This window comes from Centruroides sculpturatus, unplaced genomic scaffold, assembly GCF_000671375.1.
Source record: "Centruroides sculpturatus isolate CEXI.00-Female unplaced genomic scaffold, Cexi_2.0 scaffold22, whole genome shotgun sequence".
Taxonomy (NCBI): domain Eukaryota; kingdom Metazoa; phylum Arthropoda; class Arachnida; order Scorpiones; family Buthidae; genus Centruroides; species Centruroides sculpturatus.
Genome location: NW_019384323.1, coordinates 785048 through 794577, shown reverse-complemented (window position 1 = coordinate 794577; position 9530 = coordinate 785048). Strand labels below are relative to the sequence as shown.

The following is a 9530-nucleotide window of genomic DNA, read 5'->3' as shown; positions in this document are numbered from 1 at the left end:
ACGATTTATATTTTAAAAATAATTAAATTCACTTAGCATTCAAAACTTGTGAATTTTGAAAAAAACAAATTTGCTGATTAAATACGGACAACCGTTTAACTGAAGTAAAACGGGTTTTCCCCTTGCTATGGATGTCTGCCTAGTTCAGTTCAGCCACATTCCGCTACAGTTCGCCTTTATTATCAGTTCGAAATGGGGTGGTTTCATAATACCCGCAGTGTTCCATAATACCACCTTCTCCTTTATCTGTGTTATGCGAACAATTCTTACAACCGAAATAAAATATAAAAGTAAATAAATAAATAATTACAAGAAGAATGTATGCCTTCGACAAAGCTTTAAGTTATTCAAATATTTGATAGAAATCGAATGAACTTTTATATAAAGAATTACAGTCAATGTGAAATATGTGATTGACGATATTTTGTTATTTCTGTTATATCGGGTCTTATTTTAGACAGAGAAACTCGCAGTTCATTTTCGACATTTTACAATCTTGATCGTTTCTTATTTTTCGTGTTAGTGAGAGTTGAAAATCGGAATAAAATATTTATTGCTCTTTTAGATAACTTTAGATATTCATCTCTGACCGAAACCCAAAAAGTATCCAAATGAAATTCCGAATGTTTGAGTTTCAATGTTCGATCGAATGGAAAATAAATCAGTTTTTCCTCTTCTTCGAGACAAAAATCCAGTTTGATGTATCATTAATAAAAGGATTGCGAATCCAGTCATATTTTTCCGATTTAATAGATGGCAAATATATTTTCATTGTTTTTTTTATGCAAATCTAAATGGTTTTCACCACTGATGCAAGAAAATTTCTCAAATGTTCGGGAATCTTAGAAAATAGCTAAATTATTTTCATCAAGTTTATTCATCCATAAGCATATTTTCTTTTATCAAAAGTGCAATTAACTAACTTGTCTATTGATGTTAAGATATTTGCGTTTCACCCTTGTAAACTAGTATTCAAAATATTAAGATGTGCAAATATATGTTCTATGTAAGCCAGTTTTGCAAACCACAATTCATGTTTATTTATTTATTTTTACTCTCTTCTCTGCCCTATGGGCACTAAGAGGGTCTCTTTTAGCAAGCCCGTTATAGGTTGGCCAGCCCCACAATGGGGGCGGTCGGATGGTGAGGGTCATATCCGGACGAACCACCTTCCAATAAATTCCAGGAAGTTTTTCGACCCGTCCGAATTCGATCCCGGGTCCTAGAGGGCGTTAGGTTGCCACCTATGACCGCTCGGCCATCCGGCCGTCCGTCATAGTTCGTTATTAAAACAATCATAACATTTTGTATTTGTTTGCACTATTTATCATTAATCGTTCAAAATACCTTTTGTCTTTAGACATCAAATTTTAATGAACTTCCATACGGCGTTTTAGCTTGCTAGGAACCATTGCATTGTTTGCTTTTTTACGTCCACATACAACATATAAATATAAGGGGAATTTTATGTTTGTAAAACCAAAATTTAAGTAATCTTCATTATATTTTTTGTAGTAATTTTCGATCTTTTTGGCTGAGATTCATCGGCACTGATGTCTATATTATTACTATTTTCAACGGATATATTTGTAGTTGCTGCAGAACTACTGTCACCGATATCAATAGTTTTGTTTTTAATTAAAAATTTTCGTATATCACTTTCAGTTTTTCATAACAATAAAAAAGTTTTTGTAGAATTTTTAATTTCTATATACATTTTAAGTACCATAATAAATCCCGTAATACTAAATTATTCACTTTACAACACAAACGCAGCTTACTATGATAATATTAACTCGATATATATAAAAACCTAATACGCCGCACGCCTACACGTACTGTACAGTACAACTGCCAGAGAACTAGAGAGACTAGAGACATAATGCAGTACTTAGACTTTCTGAGATAATTCAGGGACGATTCACGTGGTCCGCGGGCAAACGATATTTGGTCTTTATTCAAATGGTGTTGATGCCTGAATGCAAAAGTCCCTGTATTCGGATATGTCAATTTCAATTCGTCATAAAAAGATGCTTCGTGTACTTCGTTCTTATTAATGGTAATGCACTGTACAGTACATATATTCAGACAATGATGTTAAAATAAAAATGACGCTCTTTTTAAGATTTTGCGGCACACACTTCCAGAAACACTGATATAGCTCATAATATATTAATGCCTTTTAGCGTTAATTACTCATTGTAAATACATTTGAAAAATGCTCACTTCAGTTTTTGTACCATTGCATTTTTGTACCTTTAATTAGTATTACTTTTTATCTCTTGCTCGATTTGTGATATAGGCCTATTATTTATCATTGATTGTAACTGTCCTAAAGGGTCTAGGTTCCAGTTTGGGTATGGTACCGTCCAGATATACAATACAATCTTATTCCTTACTCCTGATGGTTCCATTCTGGACCTGCTTGATCCCGCGATAGATGTGAATAAAATGTCTTGTTATTATCTATAGGGTAAATAAAATACATTATTTTTACTTATATTAACGGTTTATTCTCTTTTAATTTTAGGGCATAGTTCATCGCGATATAAAATGTGAAAATCTTCTTTTGGACAAAAATGACAACTTAAAAATCACTGATTTCGGATTTGCAAAAGAATCTATCGTAAATAACGAGACTGAAAATATTAGTGTAACATTTTGCGGTAGTTTTGCTTACGCCTGTCCTGAAATCTTGCAAAAAATTCCATACAATGCCCAGCTTTCTGATATATGGAGCATGGGTATAGTACTTTATGTCATGCTTCATGGAACCTTTCCTTTCGAATTCTCCAATCGAAAAAATTTCATAAATATGGCAAAAAAAGGGAATGTGATATTTCTAGAGTCTATTTTAATATCGAATACTTGCAAAGATTTGATTTTAAAAATACTAAAACCAGAAAAAGAAAGAATTCTTATGAAAGGAATTAAAACACACGATTGGTTTTGTAACTTTTACGATCAACATTGGGAAGCACACGTTCGCAGGTCAAAAACCATCATGAATCATCTACAAGATAAGGAAGCGAGTCAAATCAGCATTGACAAACCGAGTAACTTTTGGTGTTGTGGATAAAAAACAGAAGAAACGACCTATTACACACTGCACTGTATAGATTGCAAATCACTCCATAAATTGTTATTAAAATCTGTATACTGTAAAATTAAATTTCTTTCGTTCGTATGTAATTTTTGTCTTATAAACTGCTAATATATGATTTATATTTATNTCATTATCCAAACAGAGCTGAGGCCAACAGGATCAATGATCTCTACAATGACACCCTTGCCCGTCATTTCCGATAGGTGTTGAAGAAAAGAGAGAAACAGACCACCTTGGTCATGTTTTTCAAGAAGCCAGCGGGCAAAAAACAAAGGATGGAACAAGAGAAGTTGACCCTGAAAGTTCTGGTAGCCTCTCCTGAATCTGACTACGATTAAAAAACAATAAAAAAAGACCAGCTGCAATGTGTAAGAAGTCTGTATCTGTATGAATGTGTAAAGAAAGTGTTCTTCCACCTCCTCCTCACAACATCTGACTACCCGGCATAATTGGTGTCTGCTCCATTTTCATTTTTTATGGTACAGTACGGTTATTTTATGCTGCGGAACGAATTATATGTTTTAACATGTATTTCTATGGGAAAATGCGTTTCGTATAACGGACGTTTCACTCACCGGACGTGCATCTGGAACGGATTAAGTACGTTGTACGAGGCACCACTGTATAAAATGTTCACAATGTTACTAAAGCATAACAAACAAGTTTGTATGAATATATATCTAGGTATACATTATGACACATAATTTCTTTTATTTCTAAACTTGTGCACAGTTCAGACTACAATCCCTGGAAAAAGTTTTTGAACATCAACAGCAATGTGAAAATTTTGATTGCAGGAATCTTTTATTTATTAACAAATAATCCTAGAGTAATAAAAATTCTAGGGTTTATTTCTAATGGTAAGAGTTTTATTGTGTAAATTATCACACTGAAAAAATAATCCTGAATATAAAAAATATAAATGTCCAACCCTAGACTGGAAAAAAGTATCTTTGAAAATACAGAAAAGACAAAACATAGATTGCCATAGAGACAACATAAATGTACAAAAACAAGAAACATAATACAAAATAAAATTTAAAAATATTAAAATTATCTTTCTTTCATTAACAACTATTTTCATAAACTTTATACTGGACTCACCTTAAAATTAACACTGATAAAGCGAATTTTTGCATTAAAGCAAATTTTGTCATCACCCTATAAAATACCATTGTCATGACTTTAATTTTCACATGATAAAGTGAACAAAAATTTTATCAGAATTTGTTAAATCAAACTGTACAGTACATTACCTTCACAACCCCAAAAAATAAAGTTTAAGGACATCCACTCCTTTAAATGGATGTAGTCCCACGCAAACACATGCTAGTTTGCATATTGGGAAGAAAGTGATGTCGGGTTTGACTACTTTGTGCCAAATCTACTTTTTCAATCTATCTTCAACAGAAAAAAAATCAGAGATTTCTTTTAGCTTTACTTTATTTAACCACTCTGATATACTGATTGACTTTTTTTTTTCTCTTCTGCCCTGTGGGCACTAAGAGGACCTCTTTAAGCAAGCCCATTATGGGTTCGGCCTGGCCCACAATGGGGCGGCCGGATGGTGAGGGATGAGACCCGACATATCCAGATAAACAACTCTTCCAAAAAATTCCTGGGAATCTTTTGACCCATTGGGATTCGAACCCGGGTCCCCCACAGCGGTAGGCTGACACCTTGACCGCTCAGCCATCTGGCCATGCTCAACATTTAAATGGCAAATACTGTCTTATCCTCATATTGTTTGATTTGAAAATTGTTAATGTATTTTTGTAAATAAATTTAGTTTTGGTAAATTAATTCAAAATATTATAATATAGAGACTTCTATCATCTATTAAGTCTTAACTTCCTAAATTATACAACTATGACCTTGACCCTGAAATAGTTAATACGAATTTTCAATAAAGCAAACTAACTACTGTTCCCATAGCAATTCATAGTGATATTGTATCTTCAACTAACCATCCAAATATTTTCTTTATATTCAGAATCTTTCTAATGTTATTTGTTCTTCATTAGAACTAGACTTCCCAATAACTTTGATACTTTTGCTTTTAGCTTCTTCTGATAGTGAGGATGTAACTTTCCCATCCTGACTGATTTCTTACTTTTCCCTCCTCTTTTTCAGACTATAGAGCATCAATCAACATTAGACACATCTAAAATTTTAATTTCTTATGAATATACTCCTGAAGAGTGTGATTCTAAAAAAACATCAAGGGATACATTTTTTTATTTGTTAAACTGACTTATATCCAATTAAAAAATTACAAAGGTTGACAAGCATGTAATATATACAATGAAAACAACTATACTGATGCATTTGGCAACATGTCAAGATATCCTGCAAAATTTTCAATTTAGTTTTTATTCTAATTTTTATATCATCATTTAAAAAACATTGTATATTAAATACAATACACTGGTCAATTATAAATTATTGTTAGGGTTTCCATATTCCTATAATTTTTGAATCAGAAACAACAAAATAAAACTGCTTACAGAATATGAAAGTACAACTCAAAACCTTTTATTTGGCATCCTTGTATCCACTGCCTTGATGTCTGAGAGATAATATGATGTCATACTTCAAAATAGCAACTGTTCAAGGAAAAGCAATGTGCATACTTTGGTTTTTTGAAATAATGTCTTTTATCACAAAGCAATGTTATTACATAAATCAGCATTGAAAAGATCCCCTTCAGACAATGCTATCTGAAGTAAGATAAAACAATTTCAAGAGAGTAGTACTGTTCATCACCTAAAGAAATGGAAAGACTAAGCACTTCACAGGAAAATGTCAATCACATTCCAAAAGCATTTTCTCAAAGCCCACAAAATCAATTAGGCTACACAAGTGTCTTTGCTGTTTGGTATACCACAAACAACTGTTTGAAAGATTGTTAACTGGAGGAAATTTCTTGATATGCATCTCCTGGATGATGAGTTGGGTATGGTGGACTGATTCCATGGCTTTTGCACTCATTCAATATTATGCCAATTGATTTCTTCCTGTGGGGATATGTGAAAGATAATGTTTCAAAGCCCTTGTGACTTTCCTGATTGAAATGAAGCTAAAAATTTTTGTTTTGATAGAAACAGTTACATTGCAAATAGTAGCACACACTTGAAAAAAATTTATTGCTTGAAAATTGTACTTGTCACAAAAAGCATGCGTGTTGAGTTGTTCAGAATTCTGCAGTATTGTTTCTATACTAGTTAAATTTTTGAATTACTCTTTCATGCTCTGAATTGTACATCATCGTCTTGTCTTGATGTAATAATACAATTACTAAATAAAAACATCTGAGATGTAAAGAAATTACACCAAGTAAAAATTTATGACAATTTAATTTAGATGAGAGTCAAAATTCTTCTTAGCAGCTTTTCTTTGGTAAAGATAAGCTTGGCACTCAGCAGTACCCATAAGATTTTTACCTGTATTATTATTTTCTACATTTTGCCTCCAAGTGCCAAGCTTATCTTTACCAAAGAAAAACTTCTAAGAAAATTTTTGACTGTCATCTAGATTGTCACAAATTTTTACTTGGCATAATTCTTTTACATCTCAGATGTTTTTGTTTGGATAGATGTACTTCAAAGATAAACCTGCATGCTTTAGAGAGGGTTTCAGCATCTCTGTAATTTATTCAGTGTTCCAAATAATAGCTTTGTAAATTTCAAGTTTCTCCAGATGTTTCAGATTGGTCCAATTCCTAATTGGATGTATGAGATTGACTTCATTGAGAAGTACTGTGCCTGTACATTGTTTTCAATGGCAAATGTTGCTAATGCTGTGGTCAGCAGACCCTTCTAGATAGAATAATGGTGCTGCTTGATATGCATGTTAAGAGAATGATTTCTTGCTTATATATAGACCCATTTCTTCTTGAATTGTGAATGTCCTTCACAATTAAAAAAAAAGGGTCTTTATGGATTTTCAACTTGTTCATGATAATTTAAAAATTTTCAATAAACATTGGTTTTTTGTGTTTAGAAGTGATGTTTGGTATTATTTGCTGGATATTACTAATCTCATTTCATTATTTGATCTATAAAATGATCCTGACTTTTCTTATAAACACATGCCTTCATTTTAAGTACACTATACTTTTTGAATTAATTTCCATTATAAAATAAGTGTAGCTTTTGAAATTGAATGTTGGAACATTAGTTTTCAGCAGGACTTAAAGAAATGAAACATGATGTCAATACAGATATCTGTAATAGTTATAAAATATAATTATTATTATTTATTGTACATAAACAAAATCCTCCACTATTTAGAATGGATTTAAAATTAATATTTATCTGTAGTCATCTTTGACTTCAATTTTCTTCTTTCTTATAACCCTACTAATCTGAACTTTTCATTAATCCAAAGAGCTCTGTGCAATACTAGGATTATCAAGAGTGCACTGCACAATGAATATTGTAAATATGTAATGTTGATAGAATATAAATTAATTTTAATGTATGTCAGTAGTATCAATATATTGATTTAATATAGTGATGTTACTGATACAACTAATTATTTGGATACAGTACATAAAGCAGAAACAAACTCTCTATATTGACATTCCTATCAATTATATTAAATCCAAACAAATATTTCAAAGACAAATCATTGGATGATTTCAAGATGTTCTAATATTAATACATCGCTTTTTATTCTCTGTAAATAATCAGTGATTTAATATATAATAATCACTATATGTGCAACATTACACATAGCTTTTGGCAATAGAAATGTTTTTGTTAAATCTTATATGTTTTTTATCAATTAATGTTTACACCATTCAGAGTTTAAAAGAAAAAACAAGGATGCTTCTTTTTGCATAAGTGAGAATAATCCAAAATTTTTCCATAAATTTTAAAAAACTGTGCAATCAATATTCAGAAAACATTGTCATAAGTAAACAACGAAGTACAAATATCAATTATGTGGTACTCGATACAGTTTAAACTCAGAAGCTCTTACGCCACTAAACAAAATCAATTCGAATCAAATATTACTCTTATATATTAAGTAAATAAGCCAGGTTTTACTTTTAAATGTATCCTAAGAGATGGATGTAAAATTCAGATTACAAAGACAAAAAAGTTGAAAAATAATAGATCATATTTCTTTTTTAGTATTCCCATAGTTTTTAGTATTCGTCACCACTCTAGTCGGATCCGTTACGAGACGGCAGAATAGCAGAGAGAACAGACTCCAACGTATTTGGGCCCCATCGCCCCGAAATATTTCAGAGAATCTAATTCTAACCGGCCGACTCTTCGAAGCGGCAAGCATTCGTCTTACGTGCCTCGTCCGTCCGACCGCGAATCAAATTTAGGAAAGTCAATAATAAATTATCACTACAAACAAATCATAATAGCAACGTAGGCGTAAACGGCGGCTGCGCACGTCCGCAAAACGCCAGCACGTCCACAGATCGCCCTCGCAATATTTCTATTACGGTATCGGTAAAAAAAAACACTCTCCGTCGACTCCGCGTCCGACGTCTCTCCGTCCCGACCGAGCAAGGTACGGCAACCGCCGCACCGGAACCACCACGCGGAGGCGGGAATCTCGCCGTACGAAACGGGCACGGAACCCGCCGGGAGCCGAAGCTGCCGACCGCGAAAAATTTCCAAGACGGCAAAACGGACGACAAAAAAATAAAGGCCAGAGTCACCGACGGTAACTTCCGAGCTTTCAAAACGCACGGCGCTGCGAGAAGCCCGGGCGGGAAGCGGCGAGACTCAAACTCCGCTCCCGAGTGCAGGCGGTCCGGAGCAGAAGCGAGCTCCAAAAGTGGCCTGTATCTGGTGCGCCAAAGTCTCAAAAGATAGGAAAACGGCTCTCGAGAGACGCTAACTATCTTTCTAAGCCGTCGCCACTCCTTCACAACTGTCTCGAAATACAAGACTAACGTTCTAAATATGTACGAATAAAATAAGCATTAACGGTTATTATTTTCTTATTAAATCCGTAGGAAATTAACATATTCCCATCAGGCTTCAGTTCAGCCAAACTGGAAAAGACTTGTAATATATTCGGAATTGCCAGTTTCAAGAATTATTGTCGTCGATTGCACAGAACAATTACATTTTGACTATATTTTTCTTTACTGTTATATTGTAATCTGCTTTTAAAGTAACATATTAACGATGATGCTTCATTTAAAAAATATCAATTAAATAACACACATCAATCCGCGTACTTCTGCTTACACATTGATTATTTCTCTAATAGTTCGAAATTGATAAGCATTCGATTTTGACAAAAACACTTCTATTTACAAACCTTTTCCAGATGAAAACAAATCCAAAACTTCAAAAGCGCCACCAAACGCAACATATCATTTCCGTATTTCCAAATTTTTACTTATTTGTGTTTAATCAAAATATTTTATATTTAATTTATGAGAATA

General features: G+C 33.0%; 1 protein-coding gene across 1 annotated transcript in view; it reads right to left on the bottom strand.

Annotated features, from left to right (window-relative positions):
- Positions 1-9449, bottom strand: part of LOC111626248 (Golgi resident protein GCP60-like) — a 43360-nt gene extending 33911 nt beyond the window's left edge. The window contains exon 1 of the mRNA XM_023369562.1: positions 9404-9449. The gene's annotated coding sequence lies outside the window, so the exon portion shown is untranslated. The remainder of the gene's footprint in view (positions 1-9403) is intronic.
- Between the last annotated feature and the right edge of the window lie 81 nt (positions 9450-9530).